Source organism: Taeniopygia guttata, chromosome 3 (genome assembly GCF_048771995.1).
Source record: "Taeniopygia guttata chromosome 3, bTaeGut7.mat, whole genome shotgun sequence".
NCBI lineage: Eukaryota > Metazoa > Chordata > Aves > Passeriformes > Estrildidae > Taeniopygia > Taeniopygia guttata.
The window spans coordinates 105,546,597-105,565,309 of record NC_133027.1 but is presented as its reverse complement, the minus strand read 5'-3'; the positions used below and the strand labels follow the sequence as shown (position 1 = coordinate 105,565,309).

General features: G+C 35.9%; 1 protein-coding gene across 2 annotated transcripts in view; it reads right to left on the bottom strand.

Annotated features, from left to right (window-relative positions):
- SPATA17 (spermatogenesis associated 17) overlaps window positions 1–18,713 on the bottom strand; it is a 129,559-nt gene that overhangs the window by 46,644 nt on the left and 64,202 nt on the right. The gene's annotated exons all lie outside the window — the stretch shown is intronic.

Genomic DNA, 18,713 nt, shown 5'->3' with positions numbered 1-18,713 from the left:
AATTATTAGCAAGTCCATGGTATTTAAAATTAAGATTTTAAAGCCTTCTTAATAAAATTATTTTCTTTGAACTCGAAGTACTGAGGATAATGTAACAATAGAAAATACGTGGTTTGCATTAAAATGGCTTTAACTTTTAGAAAGTAACATGCCACAGATGAACTCTCAGCTTTCTAGGATCTGATGATTCATTGTTAAGAAGCTGTTCTGAATACTTTGTGCTATTTTCTATTGCCAACAAGTAGCTCTGTGAAAGTGGAGGAAATCAAAACATTTTCATGCAATGTCTGAGACCATGAGTTAATGAAAGTGAAAAGTTTTATCTTTTCAACACATTTCCCAATTTGAAAGGCTTCATTTTCTCTTTAAAAGAGAATAAAAACTTTTTTTTTAAGGACATGAAACAGAATTATCATTCCCTGGACAATTTGGATTTCGCTGGTTCACAGACCACAGCTCAGCTGTATCTCTATCAACAGAGACCTCTGACTTCTAGTAAGCTTCATGCAAACACTGACTGGGCCCACCTGCCTTTCATCTGCCTTGCACGTTGCCAAACTGAGACCATATAATGTCTTACATCTCATGCTTAATTTTTTTACTATGATTCCTCCAAAATTCTGCTACATAAATCTTAAAATAGCAATGTAGACATACATTCAAAAATAAATAATCCATGTGTGGTGTGAAAGTGAGTACTATCCCATTTCTAAATTATTCACAAGATTTACTTTTGAATGTTTCTCTATGTCAATTATACTGGCCAATTTCTTATTCAACAGAAACATCCTATTTTCATACTTTCATATTAAACTTTTAGGATGGCACAATATTCTAATTTTCAGTGTCTGTTTAGCATCACAAGCACCTTCTTATCATAGGAAAAGTTTTTAGTGTAATTATTATAATAAATATTATAGTATCTCCAACACAACTGCAAATGGTTTCCTTCTAAAGTGAAAGTAGTTATATTTAATTCAGCAAATGAACCAGACTAATTCTGTTCATGGGAATGGAAAAATCAACAAACCAGCTCTAGTTGCTGAGAAAGCAAGCAGATAATCCAGCAATAATTTAGGATTAAGCAGTAATTCAGAGCAGAACATGGTATTCTTTATTTTTAAAACAGAAAGTATCTCATTAATTAACATGCAGGACAGTTACATACAGCTCAACAAATCATGAATAGTTTACCAAGTGGTGAACTTTGGATGAGAAAGGGAAACCAGTGAAACCTGTGCACCCCCCCATGTCAGGATAAAACCAGGAATGGGAAGGCTGAGCATTGCAGAGATCTTCATTTGCTGGAGCAGACGGCTTTTGCTATTAGGATTCCTGGCCAAACAAAAACAATTGGCTGCCAAAATTAGCTCCTTGGGACGATTTAGGAGCCTTTGAAGTGAACAGTGTTTTTGAGCTGGAACTAAGCCCAGGTCCAGGTTCAAACTCAAATTGAAATGACAAAGAGGAAATTTTTTGTGCCACACGCCCCCTCAGTGTAAGATTACTTTGGTTTGGCAGCTGTACTGTTTATCTTGTTATTTAAAACTATTCCACTAGATACTCACAGCTGAGCATTTAAACAACTGGCTCTGATTATGACGACAGCAGTTATGTTTGACCACATTCAGGAAACATTACAGAGTCTGATGGATAAATAAAAGAACTGCTGGCTTTAGAGTTACATTAATTAAAGAAGTTTAGGATGTATATTAGGTAAAAATTGCATATCATGCATTTAAAATATAAATATCTTTTTGGGAAAGAGATTTTGTTTCTATTTTTTCTGCATTTGAAGATAAAGATTTTAATCGGATTTACACAGAGGCATAAAGTAAGGCCTGAAAACACCACCTGGCCTTGCAAGACCTACCTCACAGCATAAAGGGAAAGGAACTGAAAGCCAGGTTCTCACATCCATCTAATTAAATGTTGAGATGACCACTCCAAACTTTCAGGGAAGTACAGTGATGCACTGCTCATTGATTCTGATAGCAATCATCTTGAATTTAGGCTCTTTGCTTCATAGCATAGAAGTTATAAAGTTATATAAATAATCCTTTTCAAAAACATAGGTTATGACTGGAGAAAAACAGGCTTCTTCAAAATTATTTTCACCATCAGTTCCTCTCTGTTGGTAGCTGGAATGAATAGACTTACAAATATGCATTCACACATATTGGTGAGCTTGGTCTATAGTTTTGCACTCTTGGGATCACAGGAGCATGGAGCTGAGCTTTATGGAATTTTTCCATGATGCATTCTTAAATTATGCCATATAATTCTCAGCGTCAGAGACCTCTAATTCTCAGCACGGAGAATTACTTTGAAATTCACCAAAAAAAGTTGATATAACACTTCCTTTTTAAATTTGTCCAGCTTTGACTCCTTTCACTCTAGTAAATTATAGGTGACTCAAGTTCATCTGGCAGATCTTCAGAAGACCTATGGACCCTTTCAATATATTATAGACTTGAGCTTGTGAGCTCATCAGTTCAAAACAATGGAGTCAGAAAAGGTGGCATAAAGCCACCGAAGATTTGACTCAATCAGCACTCTGATGTCATAGATTAGACTTGCCAAATGGTTACATAGTCTAAATTTGGAATGTTATTAAAGCAAAATCCAAAGACATTTTTCATCTGACTATGCAGGCTTACATAAATACAGATCACGTACAAATGCTGGCAAATGAACAAGACCTTGTAGACCTTCAGATTGGTTGGGAGGCCCTTGAAAATGACTTCTGTGATATTCTAGAAACAAATTTGTACTAACAGTGTTTCTTTCCAAGCAATTTTGAGAGTACTGTACAATATTCCGTAATATAAAAATGCAGTTAAAATTGAGATAGGAATTACTACTGAGGATCTTCTTGGAAATTTAATGAAGTAGAAAGCTGCCTCAGACCAAAGTAAGAACAGACAAACAGCAGTAGCATATTGACTCAGATTCTAAGGCCAGGGAACACTATTATTACCATATATTCTCAGCTTCTGCATACACACTTCAGGGTAATTTCATATCTCAAATCTCTCAAGTCCATAATAATTATGAAAATGTTAAGCATGTGATAAACTTGGAACAATAAGCATAAAATAAACTGACATTATCTGATTTACAGGATCCTTTCTCTGTAATGATAAAACTTGTGTTTGCTGAATAAGAAGAGATTTGGTAGCATGAATTGAGACTAAATTTGTGTTAGGCTGCACAAATACAGATTTCCTTCATGGGTTAGTAGAAGCAACTTGTGCAGAAGTTTCAAATATAAATTGTATAATGAAAAGCATTCTCTGAAATGTAAAGCATTCCATCAATAGCAGATATTCAGAGCAGTGATTCCTCTTCTGAGTCAATCAAAAAATACTAAAGACAGTGTATAAATGCATTATGCCAACCATGGCACCGTGTACTGTATAAAAGGTAAACCAATCCATGAAAAGTTTGCATCTGAGAAAAACTCTTTTGTAGTGCTGGAATTGTATCTGTTGCTCCTATAGGGACATTAGGCCTCTTCTGTTCTTCTCTTTATAGAATACCTATTCTGAATATAAATTCTGTTAGGAATTAATGGCAGCTGGAATAACTGAAAGACAAGGACAGCTGCTGGAATCATAATTCTATCTTCATGCTACTGAGTAGTAAAACCAGGAAACAATAATTTGAAACCACAGGTACACACCAAGACCTTAGAGAAGGCAGTGGGAAATTCTGCACAAATGGCCCTGCAGCAGATACGTTCTTAGTTTAGGGTAACCCACTGAGCAATCTTTCCCACAAAGTGAGGAGACATCCCATGTGCACAGCAGTATTGCCAAGTGTCACTGCACAGCTCTCGTCCACAACCCCACCTATTTAACACTAAGTGGTCATATTTAAAGAGTTTCCTATGGTCCTAATGCTTGCAATAGTAAAATTAAAGTTTTAAATTGAGCTGTCATAGTAAACCTAATGACCTGTTAGTAGCCACAGAGGTCTCCAACAAGGAAGCAAACCACAAACAGCAAGCTGTTAGACAAGTAAAATGTTGATCCAGCTAACTTTTATTTTCAGCAGATTTATCAATACTGGTTAACAATACTTCCAACTAGTACAGGGCCTTCTGACATGACAAAATGAGTGTAACAACCCATTCTGTCAATACAACACAAATGTCATTTCATGTGCTCAAAACCCACTAAGCTACCCTAAAAAAGATTGATTTATCTGCTCCAATGTTTCTTTGGGGCAAACTTTTCTCACAACTGAAACCAATTAGTGGGCCTGGCACTTGTAGTGCAAAATGTAGGTCAGCATCAAGTAATAAAAAAGTATTGACTTTTCTCTGTCTGTAAGCAGCATGAAAGGGGTGCCATGGCCTTGTCGTATATGAAAAGAGCTCCATTAATTTCACTTATTTCAACCAGGGCTGTCAAATACTAATGCTTCTATTGCACTTTTCACACAAAGTACATTGACACCAATCCTGGCCCCAGCGTAACAAGTTTACAATATTTCAGTCAGTGAAAGGGGTACTATAATTTTTAATTCCCTGTTGTACATTTAGTCTCTTTAAGCAGCACTGCTCATAAGACTTACTAAGAGATATGAGCTGGGACATTAATAACAGCTTCACACTTCTTCCCATGGGCAACAGAACCTATTTCTTGGGCACAGCTTCAACAGCTAATTAGCCATAAAGTTCAGGACACAGTTGTTTGGCATAACTGTTTCTGTGGCTGGTGGGCACAGACTGCCAAATTTACTTTCTGCCATGGAGAAAAAAACCCCCAAAATCTAGGAAGAGGTTTTCCATGACTTAAGGCTATAAAATTGAAAAGCTAATGTGTTAACCAATTGGGTCAACCAGCCCCTTCATAGAAGAGATAATAACAAAAGCCTGGATCATGCCTTAGGGACTGGATCTCACTGTGCCAGAATAGAGGTATCGACTCCCAGGGAAAAGCGTGCCTCAGCAGAGCTCCCTGCTGTGAGGAAGGGAGTAGAATTGCACCTTTCCTTTCAGCTTACCAACACAATGCAGAGGAGGAGAAGGAGGAACTAACATCTGCTTCCTCCTTCAGCTCTCTACTACTGATACCAGTATGAAAATCTCTACATTTTATTCTTTTTGGTAGGAACAATGACGTCTTCATGGAAGCATACATGAGTTTCTCCATATTGTGGATAGACACAGTAGAGGTCAAACTGACTCAAAATGCTATGATCCTGTTTCCTTCTATTCTCTGCAATTTGCCTTCTAAACTGACTTTTCTTTTTCTCAAGTGAAGTTTAATGGTTCTTGTTGACAAGCTTGAGGGCTCTGACTGTGATGTCTAGCTCATTCCCTAATTACCTCCTGCAAATGCAAACATCACCACCAACAATAAAACTCTTTGATTTAAAAAGACTGGGTGACTATGGTAGAAGGCAATTTTCTATTTGCTTTAATGACTTTGTAAGTCTTACCCTTTGAATCAACTTGCTATTAGATCTTAAAATAAAATGATATTGTATAGTCATCATAAAAGGCAACTTTATAACCTTCTGTGTTATGCTTACATCAGGCAAGTTTCTTTCTATTTGTTAGTTTTAGTCTTTTATTGACATTATGATAATGTGCTGTAAAAAAGAATCAGGAAATTATGTTCACAGTAGGAAATTTAACACTATTTTAATATCCTATCTTCCAAAAAGAAAGAGAAAACATTAATTGCTACTTAATTTATGTAACAAACATTTCATTATTTTTATACTTCATTTTCCATGGATATTTATAACTATCACTGACTCTTACATTTTTTTATCTTTTATGAATTAAAAATGAGGAAGCCAAACTTAAACAGTGCTTTCTAGAAATTATGAAAGATTTCTAATGATGGCTCATGAGTTTGAAAAGCCACTTGATAACCACATCGGTTTAGATACTTTCTGTGTGATGTGTCAAGTATGAGCAGCACGGCCATGGGACAGCCTAGCATGGAAATTATAACTCCATTCTTCCCTTTCTGGAGTATTTGGAGAAAGAAGTGTTCTGCTACTCATTTGTGCTCACTGAAGTTTCCTTTCATAGCTCTGCAACTAAATTGTGCTAAGTTGTGCTTTGGAGGTAGTTGGAGACAACTGACAATCAAGCTCTAAAACTTCTTGTCCTCATCTATGCAAGGTAGGAGAGGATGTGTTCTAGGCTTGAAATCAGCCTTCTTTAGCTCCTTCATGGTTAGAAGAAGTTTGGATAAAGGAACAAAAGTGTATCCTGTTTCATAGCTGCACAAATTAGAAAACAGACAAAAATAATGATGCTTTTCAAAATGCAACAATTTGAGCCACTGTACAAGGAAAGTAAAACTATTCCTAAACAAGTAAGATATTCTGTGTTAGCCATGTTCATTAAGGATTACAAATGTGTCAACCCTTATTGTCCTTTCTCACAAACACAATATCTCTTGGCTTTGATGGAAACTTTGTGCAAGAAAAAACAAAGGAAAAAAAAGGGAACAATTTGGTCCAGTAAATTAGTTTTTCCTCTAAGTATTTCCTCTGTAAAATTAACCTGGGATCTGAAACCAGGCTGTCCTTTTTGTCATGTGTAATATAACCAGCAATGAGGATTTATGGTCCAAATTTGCATTTGTTACATTTACTTAGTACCTTGCAGTCATTGTGGTTGCCCAAGAGGAAGGAAGGGTGGAATTCCAACCTCTACCCTCTACCTCAATTTATTCAATTTATTAATGATCAGCAAGCCAAGGCACTGTCTGGTCCTTCCTCTCAAACATGGACTAGTTTTGCAATGCTTTAGAAATAAACACATTCTCCCTTAAAAATAACTGCTTAGTGAATTAATTTCTTTAAGTGTATAAAGTTATTCTATGGAAGAAGAAGTCACCTTGATGTAGACACTTTTCAGGTACTTTTAGACCTGTTCAGAGTCAGTATCAAGATTACAAGTATAGTTTGCTGCACGAAGTTACACTCCATGCTCTACCATACTTTAGGCAATGTTATGAAACAACATCACCCAAATTCTATTCTGAATGTCTGTATATGAACCAAAATAGCCAAAGATGATACTCTTTTTTTTTTTACTATGTAGCCTTTTTTTACAAGTTAATAAAATTAAGAAACCAATGTGAATTTCTCTGCAAGCTATTTCATACTTGGATACCCTTGAACTTTACTGAATCTGGGCTAAAAAACAAATGTGCAGTTAAAATAGTTCAGTAAGTATTCAGAATCCCAAGAGGTGTTTATTTGCTATTGTCATACAAATATCTACCTCTTACAGTGTATTTTAAGATAATATTTCTGAAGAGGGGAGTAGAAGTTCACCTTAATCTATTTAAGATGTATAAATAACACTTTAAAGAACAAAAACACTATAATGAGAAATAGATAACTCTTTAAAGAAGTTCTTAAATCTGAGGTGGAGCCTAACACACATTCCTGTGTATAAAAGAAATACTGACTTAAAAAGCATCTGATGGGAAAAAGTAAAGGACATATTTTTACGACAGTACTTGTATTACTTGTATTTTTAAAGCAGCTTCTTGTCCTGTCTATCACACACACTCTGATAGCAACAGGACTGCACTTAGGGATAAACATCTTGACTTAGGCCATTTATAAGCTGCCCCCTTCATTGTCTAATCTGTTCAACTACCACGTTCTCTTTCCAGCTGAAAATATGCCAGTGCCAAGTGTTCACTGCCAAGAAAAAACTCAGAACCACTTTTAACCTGCTAGACTAAAGCCAGAAAATGTTTAACCTGCCAAGATCAAGTTGCAACTCTCTAACTTGCCAAAATCATGCCACCAGGAGTTAAGAAGGAAAGATTCTGAGTTTAAATCCTCAAGTGAAAATACTTTTTATCTTATTTGGCTTCTGATATGCAGCAAAACCAGTACTCCAGTTAGATTTCATCTGGTTTCACATGGTTCTGGATGACACTTTCTAACCTGTTTTCTGCGATGAAATTACTAGATATGCAGATCAAATGAGAAGAGTGGATGATTCTGTCTGGCTGAGCTTTAACAAGGCTTTCAACACAATCTCCCAGAGAATCCTTTTAACCAAGCTGGTAAATTATAGTCTAGATATGCAGGCTAATGTATGTAATAGCTGCCTGAAATCTCAGGTTCAAAGGGTAGCAATGAATGGCTTCTCCCCTACTGGAACCTGGGTACCAACATATTTCTTTAGGTGCTGTCTTGGGGCCTATCTTAATATCTTCTTAGTGACCTGGAGGTGGAAATGGAATGCACTCTCCTCAGGTTCCGGGATTACACCAAAGTAATGGGTACCATGGAGACACTGGAGGGCTGTCACTCAGAGTGACGCAGACAGGCTGGAGGAATGGCCTGACAGAACCTTACAAAACACAGGATGGATAAAAGCACCTGGCACAGACTCAGCCCAGAGCAAAGCAGGCTGGAGGCTGACAGGCTGGGCAGCAGCTCCACAGAAGAGAACCTGCTGGTCCTTGTGGGCAACTGGCTAAACATGAGTCAGCAAGGTGTCCTGACACTTATGAAAGCTAAAGAGAAAACCAGCTTTCCTCCTCCAGAAATACAAGCTACCTTCCGAAGAGACAGAAATGATCAAACAGGAATATTTTCTCATTTTGCAAGCAACTTACTTTGCAGAACTAGTGTTCTGTTAACACTAGAGAAACTACTCATCTCCCATCCAGTGTTTACAAATGCTCCCATTCATCAATAAAATGGGAACAAAAGCTTTTAGACTAATACCTATTGCTATTTTTTTTGTCTGTCTTTACTCATACATGATAACATATCTTCTTTATGTGTCATGTTTTCAGTGGCACTTTTTCTTCTGTGTAAATTCACCAGTTCCTTGATACAGTGCAGGAATAGCATCAGCTACAGTGATTACGCACTCAGGTGCCACAGATTTGTTTTGGAATTGGCACAAAATTAGTTCTGACAAACTCGCTGATTAGAAGCTTTGGGGAGAACAACAGCTGGTTTTTATAGCCAAACATTGCTACAGATTCAACACCATTCAGAAAAATTATATGGATTACACTTATTAGCACAAATTTTAAAAATAGATTACTGAGCAATTCAAAAATTAAAAGTATGCTGCATTGGTTCTGATATGAATACATGTTATGTATGTACTGAATGCAGCAACTCATGCAGTGATATTCTATGGTAGTGCATAAGCAAAGGTTTGCTTCATTTTTCAGCTGGATAACTTCTGAACTAGATTCAACACGCTGCTGGCCATGCTGAGGAAAAAATTTAGCCTGAGACTTTAAGATCTACGCCTTTAATGTCTATACAGAACTTTCAATGTATAGCTGAGTATGATTATATCTTATAAATGAAGAGGAAATGGGAATTTTTACAATGTTTTATATGCTAATTTATTCATTGACAGTGTAGTAGCAATATAAGTTATACTGTAAAGTTTCCCATACTTGTCTGAGGACTTCAGATTTGAACTGAAGTGTGGAAATTCTTTAAATAGCAACACATTTTGGTCTTCCTTTTGCCAAAGGCTTGGGCATCTTCAAAAACTACAAATCATGCCAAACTCTTTGAGTGATATATGGAGGACCACAATCCACTAGGAAATAAGCCAAGACGAAGTCATTCATTTCATTTAGGTCTTTCAGTGGAATTTGAACCATCCAGCCCACAAACCATGTCTCAGGAGATTGCAGTGTGCATCCAGCCCACAGTAATAATGATTCATATACATATATGTGTATATGCTTTATTGCTACCTTTAGCTGGATTAAAAGCAATATATCAAATTTTATATTTCTGCTTCTTTTATTAGCTTTCTAGCACTTGATCAGCTGATAGAGGCAATAATGAAATGTTTTTTTATAAACTGGAGTTTGTAAGTCCTGTCCTGAGAATGTAATATTTCAAAAAATAGCCTAAGCTTTGGGGAAAAAACCAATTACAGAAACAGCATTAAAAATGCCAAGCACTGGGCAGAAGCAATTCTGGATCAGTTTAAAAAAGTGATTGATGAAACTCTAATCTGAGCTGAAGGAACAGTTTCACGACAAGCTGTGACCATTCCACACACTTCATTAGCTGCCATAATTAGCCTGGTGTTTCAATTTGTTAGAACTGGTGGGGACTATTTTACTCAGAATGCAAACATCAAAAAACAGGGTGCCTCAGACTTCAGAAGAGGCTGATGAGAAGCTTTTCTAGTCTCTGTTAACTAAAAGATTAATTACAGCTGATGGGAGGCTGTACTCTGATTGTCACTCTGTCTATGTGCATTACTTTTAGCATTAGAAGAAAGACATGGTTGACACTACACTGCTCAATCAAGCAGCTTTGCATTAGCACACAAAGTCTGTTAATATGCAATGTTTTTATTGTTTCTCTTTTTCCTTTTTCCCCCCCTAAGTTTGCGGCTCTCATACCTAACAAGTTATTCTTTAAAAGAGCAGGGTGTCTGGTTGGTAATGGCAAGCACTTATCATACATGCTGCCATTCCTTCACATGACTACAGGTGAGAAATCCTGACATGTCTCCAAGCTACAAGCTGGGAATATTATTTGTTTCTATTATTGCAGTCAAAATGTTGACATTCCTTCTCAAATAGTCTCATTATGAGAAACAAAACCAATACAGTTGTGAAACTGGTACTGTGTGCTTCAGTCTTTGTACCCTACCCCTCTGCCTCAGGTGTGGTTACCTCTATACATTAACTCATCAAAGCTTGTAAGGTTGTTTATATGGAAGTGAAGTTTGAATTTGAAGTGCAAAAGTTACTCCTGAATAATTCCATAACTTTAAGTCCAGACCATTAACACATGGCAAATCACCTACTCATAAAAACATTCCTTATGGGGATATGCTTTTCACTTTCCCTACAAGTATTACCAACAAAAACTGTAAGAGAAGAAATAATATAGTTTATCGCGCTGGAAAATCCTTTTAACATGAGTTTGTAAAGGGCATGTTGAAACCAGCTCTTTATCACATTACATGAATAAACACTGAAGTGTATTCCAAAGTGGATATTGTAACATGATTTAAAATGGGGCAAATTAGTCCACAATTGATTAATAATATAAATTTTGAAGAAAGAGGCAGTAGAATCTTACATCAAACCATTAAAACAACAAGCAGTCTGTCTTACTTTCCATGTCTCATTCATTCTGACAAAACTGCACAAAGCTTTTACTGTGGTTTTTCCTGTTAAGGAATGTAGGCAATGCTAAAATCCATTGTTCTGCACTGAAGTCCTACTGCTCTGAAAATAATGGACTTTTGCTCTCTGGAGAGAGCATCCAAACAATAAAAACCCTGCAAACCTACAGCCGTTCTTCCAACTTGGGCTCATACCTGGCATAGTATCTTAGAACACCTGTGGGTGTTATTAGCATTGAAATTATAAAACTCCACAATCATAAAGAGTCAGTGTAATCTCTAATTCAGACATCATTTCAAGATGCAACAGTCTGTAGTCCTAAGTGCACCTGTTGCAAGAAAGTCATCATAATATGTGCCTCTCATCTTAGACCTCAGTCTTGCAAACTCACCAGCAATGTACATTTAAAGACGAGATTTTAAAAGTCTTTTTCTGAGACAATGGGTATCACCATTTTTCCTAGAACATTGTGTCTGAATGGCATGAATTTACATATTGATTATATTCATTATGGGTTGGATCCTTATCTGATGCCAATTTGCCCAGCTCCATGGCTATATCTCAGTTATGCCAGGGCTGAGGACCAGCTCTCAAACCTGCAGTTTTCAACAGATGTATGGCCCATGTAATTCCCAGAGGATTGTGAAAAGCTTTTGGTTACTTTAATTTCTCAATTTAACAAGCACAAACAAGACCTTGGTGAGTATTATCAAATAATAACTAGCTTGCTTTTGCAGATAAGTTCCATAAAGAATTTTAAGTGCCTTCAAAATATTGCCTTTTTAATTCAATATTGCGGCAAATTGAATTGAGTTGAAATACATTATGTTTGACATACATATAAAAAAATCTACTTAATTCCAAGAATTCTGAATAGTCTATCCAAAACTGATATGAAAAGGCAAGGCCATGGATTTCCCAGTTTAGTATATGGATTTTGAATTCCAACAAACAAAATCATATCCAAATAGTCAACACCTAAAACCAATATCAATATAAACAAATTCGGTGCAACTCCAGTATCTACTGTTTCTAGATTAACTGATTTTTTTGCAATTAAAAGCTGTGCCACAAGTTACTGTAATGTACACTAAGCACATATTGAAGGAATTGGGCAAGATACTCTATTTCTAAAGGGTTTCTGATTAAATAAGAAGCTTTAAAATGTTTAAGCAATGTACAATGGGAATTATTTAGAAAGCTTAAACATACATACATCTCACTCACAGAAATACTAGTTAAAGTTAACTCAACTGAAAAAGCAAGGTTTTCTTTTATACCACTAAGATGCAAGTTACAATATTAAATGAGGAAGGTAGGCAAAGCAAGACATTTATCATCCCACAGACAAATGACAGAGGATTGCTAGTTAGACAGTATAATAAGTGCCATCTAATTTTCTCCTTTGAATCAATTTATTCTTCAAAGGCTTGGATCATCATCAAGGGACTGCATTTTCCCACTGAGAAATTACAGAACTGAAAATCAGGTTTTATAAAATATTCAACTAGTTGCCTACAAACCCTTACAAATGACGGCTAGAATGGATTTGATTAGACAAGCGGTGACAGTACCTCCTCTTATGCAATAATTGAATGGTTTGACTCTTCTCAGATACTACTTTGTAGCATTACTTCAAAATCAGACCCTGTGACTCATCAGTAACCACTAGAAAGTTTTTTCAGCCTTCCAGTTATGCACAGATTCTTTTCTGTATTTAGTTGAACATTAGCCAAGGGTACATTTTGCACGTTTTAATTTGCTTCACAGTGTTTGCCATCTTTCTACAACCAAGAAAATAATTTGAAAGCTCAATGATAATTATTGATAATTAATAATTGTATATCAAGCATAGCATTTTTCAAAAGCAACCCAACAGTGGTGACCTTAAGGATTTTCTCAAAGGAAACAATGTACAACTAAAGAACCTTTCTAGTAAGAGCACGGAAAGTGATCTTCATAACAAAACGTAATTCTGTAAATAAGACACAGTAGTAAGGAACCTGGAAAGATCATTAGGTAAACTGTCAGAAGTTGGAATTGTCATCTGCTTTCCTGGAAAATGAAATGGGTGCATCTTATAATAAGAGATATTTCATTCTAATCCTGTGAATGAGAAGTAATGTCTGGTGTTCCTACTTTTGGACATGGCACACTCCTGCTTTCCTCAATACTATTCCTTCTCAACAGTATTTTATGACATTTGGATATTTACAAAAAGAAAAAAAAAAAGGAAAAAAAAAGAAAAAAGAGAAAGAGATCAGAAGTTGCAAAAGTGACTTTAAGATACTTTTTGTTATCCAGTTTCAGAAACCACCTGCTTATTAAATTGTTCTGTTATATTAAATTGGGCAACACTGCTCTTCTTCTGTACTATCTAATCAGGTAGCCAAACACCTGAGTTCCAAGGAGCTCACAGCTCTGAAGAGTGTTGCTGTTGAGGGAATCAACCTATGTGGAGGCAGGGAATCACTCAGGTGATTTTTTCATGTGAAGATAGAGTAAAATTCTGACTCCAAGAGGTTCTTCTGAGAGCAGAAAATATATGTTACAGGCTAGAACAGACAGACTATTCATGAACAGTACAGTATATATTGTTCTAGGACCAGATCCTTGGATTTAAATAATTTGTTTGGGTGCAGGACTGGGGATAGCAAAAAACAAAAGTAAGACAAAGCAGTGTTTTGCTGGAAAAAGATAGTTTATAAATCAAACTCAGGGTCCACTTGGAAATCTGAATAGATGCATCAAGTCATGTCAGCAGTAATAACCATACAGGAGCCACATCATGGGCCGGGGATCGCTGGAGTGCATCCCACTTTGGCAACAACCCTTATTAGCCCTGACATGGCTCATGGGGAAACCAGGACTGGAACAAGCAAACTCCTACAGCCCATCTAATAATTCCCTTCTGGCTGCCACATTTTGTGAGATCTGTATTGCCCAAGAAAACACACTGAGGTTGGATTGAAGAACTAGGAATCTGATATTCCAAATATGCACTAGCACTTATCACGTACACTAGTAACTTCTGTCACAAAGCACACTGGTAAATATGGCCTTTAAAGTTTTAAAAGGTAATGAAGCTGACAATTCAGATGCACATTCATTATCCAGTATTATGCCCTACTAGAAAACGTTCTTGGATAATCTTTTTTTTCTAATTAAAATGAAAACAAGCAAATTCCTTTGATAAAAATAAAGTCACAGTCTGAACAAGAAAGAATTTAAAACTCCACACAGATCATACCTATGATCTCAAGTCAAATCGCTGGAAGGTTAGAAAAATGGAGTTAAGGTGGAATTTAAGTAAATTTCAGTATAGACAGGGAAGGAAAAGCACAAAGAGTGTATCAAAAATTCTGCCTGGTAATGACATCATTCACTAGACATGACTGTTTTATGTGTTGGCTCTGCAAGAGACAAAACTAATTTTCAAACAGAAAAAATCTCTTTCATCCACTACAAGAATTTTTTCTCTTTTTTCTATTAACCCAGATGGAAAATCTGTCAGTGCTTGGACAAAGAGCCAAATTTATGCCTAGTGTAAAGCAATGAAATTATACTTTTCATTATACTTATGTTACAACATGCTTTATATAAATTCTGGCTTGAGTTATATACTCATACTTGTTTTTATCTGTTACGTATGTCATGATTTAATTAAATACTTCTGCAACTTCATGCAATCACAGTTGAAGGCAATCACTGTTCAACAAAATTGACTGAAGCTCTTGATTGTGCCTTTATCTGCACTGGCTGAATCTGAGACTGCAATTCTCTGCCTCTGGTGACAAAGGTGGAAGTGATATAATTTATATATAGAACAACTATTGCCTGCTCTAATGGCTACACAGTACAGTGTGAAAATGCCAGCAGTGATGACCACACCCCTACTTCCATTGCTCCACCAGAAACAGAATTGTGTTGGTGGTGAATTACAAGAGCTATGTTTCCTAGCCCAGGCAAGGCCATGATAATCAGAATAATTTGAAGTTGATATTTGATTAATGCTGGCAATACTCTGTAAGTGATTTCCACTAGACGACATCTAATTATTTAATTATTTCCCATTATTAATGGAATGAAACAATTCAAAACAAACAGCTAAAATGAATGTTTTTCAGGAAGCTCATAAACATCAATTCATACATGTAGAAATCTTACTAAAATTATATCAAGCTGGCCTGTTGAACTTGAAAGGCATATTTTATCCCAATCAATGCATAAAAGTAAAATTATCTATAACTAAGGCATGTTTCTCTGCTGTACAGTTCAGCTGTAATGATCCCCACACACTGCACTTGCACATTAATTATGATAATCATAATCACGGTCGTTAAGCTGAATGTTCATTATTATCAGGATGCTGGTGACAGCAGATTCAATCATCGGGTGCAATGGGCAAGCAGTCACAGTCCCACCCAAGTTTCTGCAGACAGCGTTGTGCCACATTAAATCTACGATGTGTTCCACATCCCACTCCATTCCAAAAGCTGTAGACGGTAAAGGTCAACTTTATGTTCTGTGCAATATGCTTAGGTTCTCTAAATTAATTCTTCGCAGTCCTGGGTATTTTTTATGCTTTGTAGGTAATAAAATCCTGTTTCGGGCCAAAATGCCTGTGCAAATAATGAAACTGTGATTCAGTTGTATTGTAATTCACCTATAATAAGGCATCAGAGGGAAGAATCTATCAGAATGGAACATCTTCAACTATCCCTTCCTGAATTTTACAAATAAGAAAACATTAAAGTCAGTTTTCTAAAATGCATATGCAAACTAATTCCAATACCGATTAAGACTCTAAGCTATTATTTCTGCCTCAGCAAATATGAACATATGTGAGTGTTTTGACAGCTGAAAGACTATAGTTAGTGTATTTGATCCCTTGGCTGTCCATCTGCACTGGAACCTATCATTATACATCAAATTCCTAGTGACTAGTAAATTTTTTATATTGAAACTTCTTACACTAATTCTATCAAAGGCATTTCAATGTATTTAGATAAATAATGTAAAACTTAAAATATGTAAGCAGTTTTATGTTTTATACTGATTTGCTAAGTAAACTAATTAGATTCAGTTTCACTAAAGGTGTAGTACTTCTATTCCCTGTTTATTTATAATAAAGAATTAGAACAGAACACTTTTTTCCTTAACTCAAACTTCTTTGAAATGTAAACGGAGTGAGATAAAATTTTCAGATGATAACTAGATGAAAAAAAGAACCATTAACTTTTCCTCACATAGATATGGTAATTATTTTGTTTAGAGGAAGTCTATGCTAATATCCTTTCATTTTCCAGAAGAAATGTAACAAGGTAATATTTTTCATTGTTGCTCATTTTGCTTCTAAAGTAATTATATAATTTACATACTAATCTTTTTGTGACTTGAATTAAATTGCATAGTAATAAACATATGAAAACCTCAGGAAAATACTACTAGCACATGCTCGTGTACACACACAGACACAAAGAAACTTTTTGTATTTAATATTAAAAAAAGCCAGCTAATATCAACTGACATCAAATAACACCTCAGCAGCTCAGATGGCTCACTGATCAACTGACCACTGACTTGACTCCTTGGAAGAACTTACCCAGTCTTACCAGCAACAACACAAGAAACTTGTTTAGCATAAGACTATCAGAAACTGAACAGAGATCGTGGCAGTGTTATCAGTTATTCATGTTCTAATAGAAGTTGCATACACAAAAATATAACCTTGTGGTAAACTCAGAGGAGGGTTATGTTCAGCAGACAAGCTATTAAGCAAAAACACTTTTTTTTTTTTTTTACATGCCCTTCAGTCTTGTGATTCATTAGAACAGATAATTTTGTTCATTGCATTTATATATTCAAAGTTTTCATAGTGTTTAGAAATGAGAAAGTGACACAGAGTTCTATTAAATTTAACAGGAAAGTATGACATCACACTTGCATATAGGCCTTCTTCCATTAAACTGCCATGGGGAGCTTGAGGTTTTGTGGTTCTTTTTGGGTTTTTTTCCTGATAATAATGATCCATTAAAGCAGTAGGTATGTCATAAATAGACCTTTTCTCCTCTTATCTCTCTGCTGGGGTAAGGGGCTGCTAATGGAAGCTTCATATTGATTTAGAATTGGGGTGGGAAGGCTCTGTGTCACGTTGGGTTAATGTATACAGCTATTCACTGCCAGAGATTTAGGTTGATATCTATCCAAGATCACAAGTAGAGTTTTTTGGCTAAGCCCGTACTTTATATATGTGTGGTATGATATACAGTATAAATATCTTCAGATTTTTGATATCATTATCTGAGCCTGAGCAAGAACTGCTAAGAACTGGAAAAGCAAGTCTTTACAGGACAAGATGAGTACCAGAAATAAGGCATTTAGGTCCTTTTTAGATATCATACTTATGCTGTAGGACTTTGGCCAGTCATATCTTCCACTCCTTGCTTTTGAAATTCAGAAATCTGTTTGTTTGATTGTTGATGTTTTATTTGCAAGGAGATAATTACTGCATGTTGAAATACCAAAACTTTACTCTCAGCTCATTTTTAAACCATAAAGTTTTGAGGAAAAATATTTTTAAAATGTTCCTTCTCAAACTAAGATTCCTTGGAACTTGCTCTATATTTACAAAGGTTAAATTGCTTTCAAGGAAATAATTTATCATATCTTACAAAATCCCAGAATTGTTCAGGTGGGAAGAGACCTCTTGAGATCACCCTCTACAGGCCCCCTACTCAGCTACAGCAGGTTGCCTGGACCACTGATATATCCAAGGATAAAGATTACACAACCTTTTTGGGCAACTTGTGCCAGTGCTCTGTCACCCTCACAGAAAAAAAGGAAAGTGTTTTCTTGTTGTCAGCTTGAATATCATGCATTTCACTTGTGTTCAGTGACTCTTGTCCTGCACACTATAGAGTCTGAGAAGTTTGGGGTCTTGTTCCTCCTTTGCTCTCATGAGGTGTTCATGCACTTTAATGAGATCTCCCCTGTGCCTCCTCTTTTCCAGACTGAAGTGTTCCAGCTGTCTCAGCCTCTCCTCCTACAAATTTGCTCCAGTCCCCTAACTGTATTGGCAGAGAATGCAGCATAGAACCAAAGTTCACTACCCTTTTTGTACTCAGAAATTTTAAAGTGATTAAGGTAGCTAATACAAATACAAATAATGCAAACACTACACAAACTCATGTTCTGAGAAAAATTACCTCTTACAGCACTACAATATCAGACATATATGAGATGCTCCTGACAAAGCAGGCAATTTAATGAGGTCTTCTTAAAATAAAAAAACAGCTATTCACTAGTTTTAAGATTTTTCCAAAGAATGTAAGTACTAAAATATTGTGTTGTTTTAATCAAGTTTTCCTATAATATCCTGAGGTTTATCTTAATGTGTTAGAGTAAATATACAACCTCTCATAAATCAGAAAAGGCAAATCAAACAGAATGAAACTTAAGAAAATGCATATAACTGAAGCTTTACTTAATCAGGGTCTTAAATCCTGATCTTGTAGGACCAGCAGGTGTTGAATTTCCTCAAATTGAATCTACCAGAGAGTCAAGGAAATTTCACAA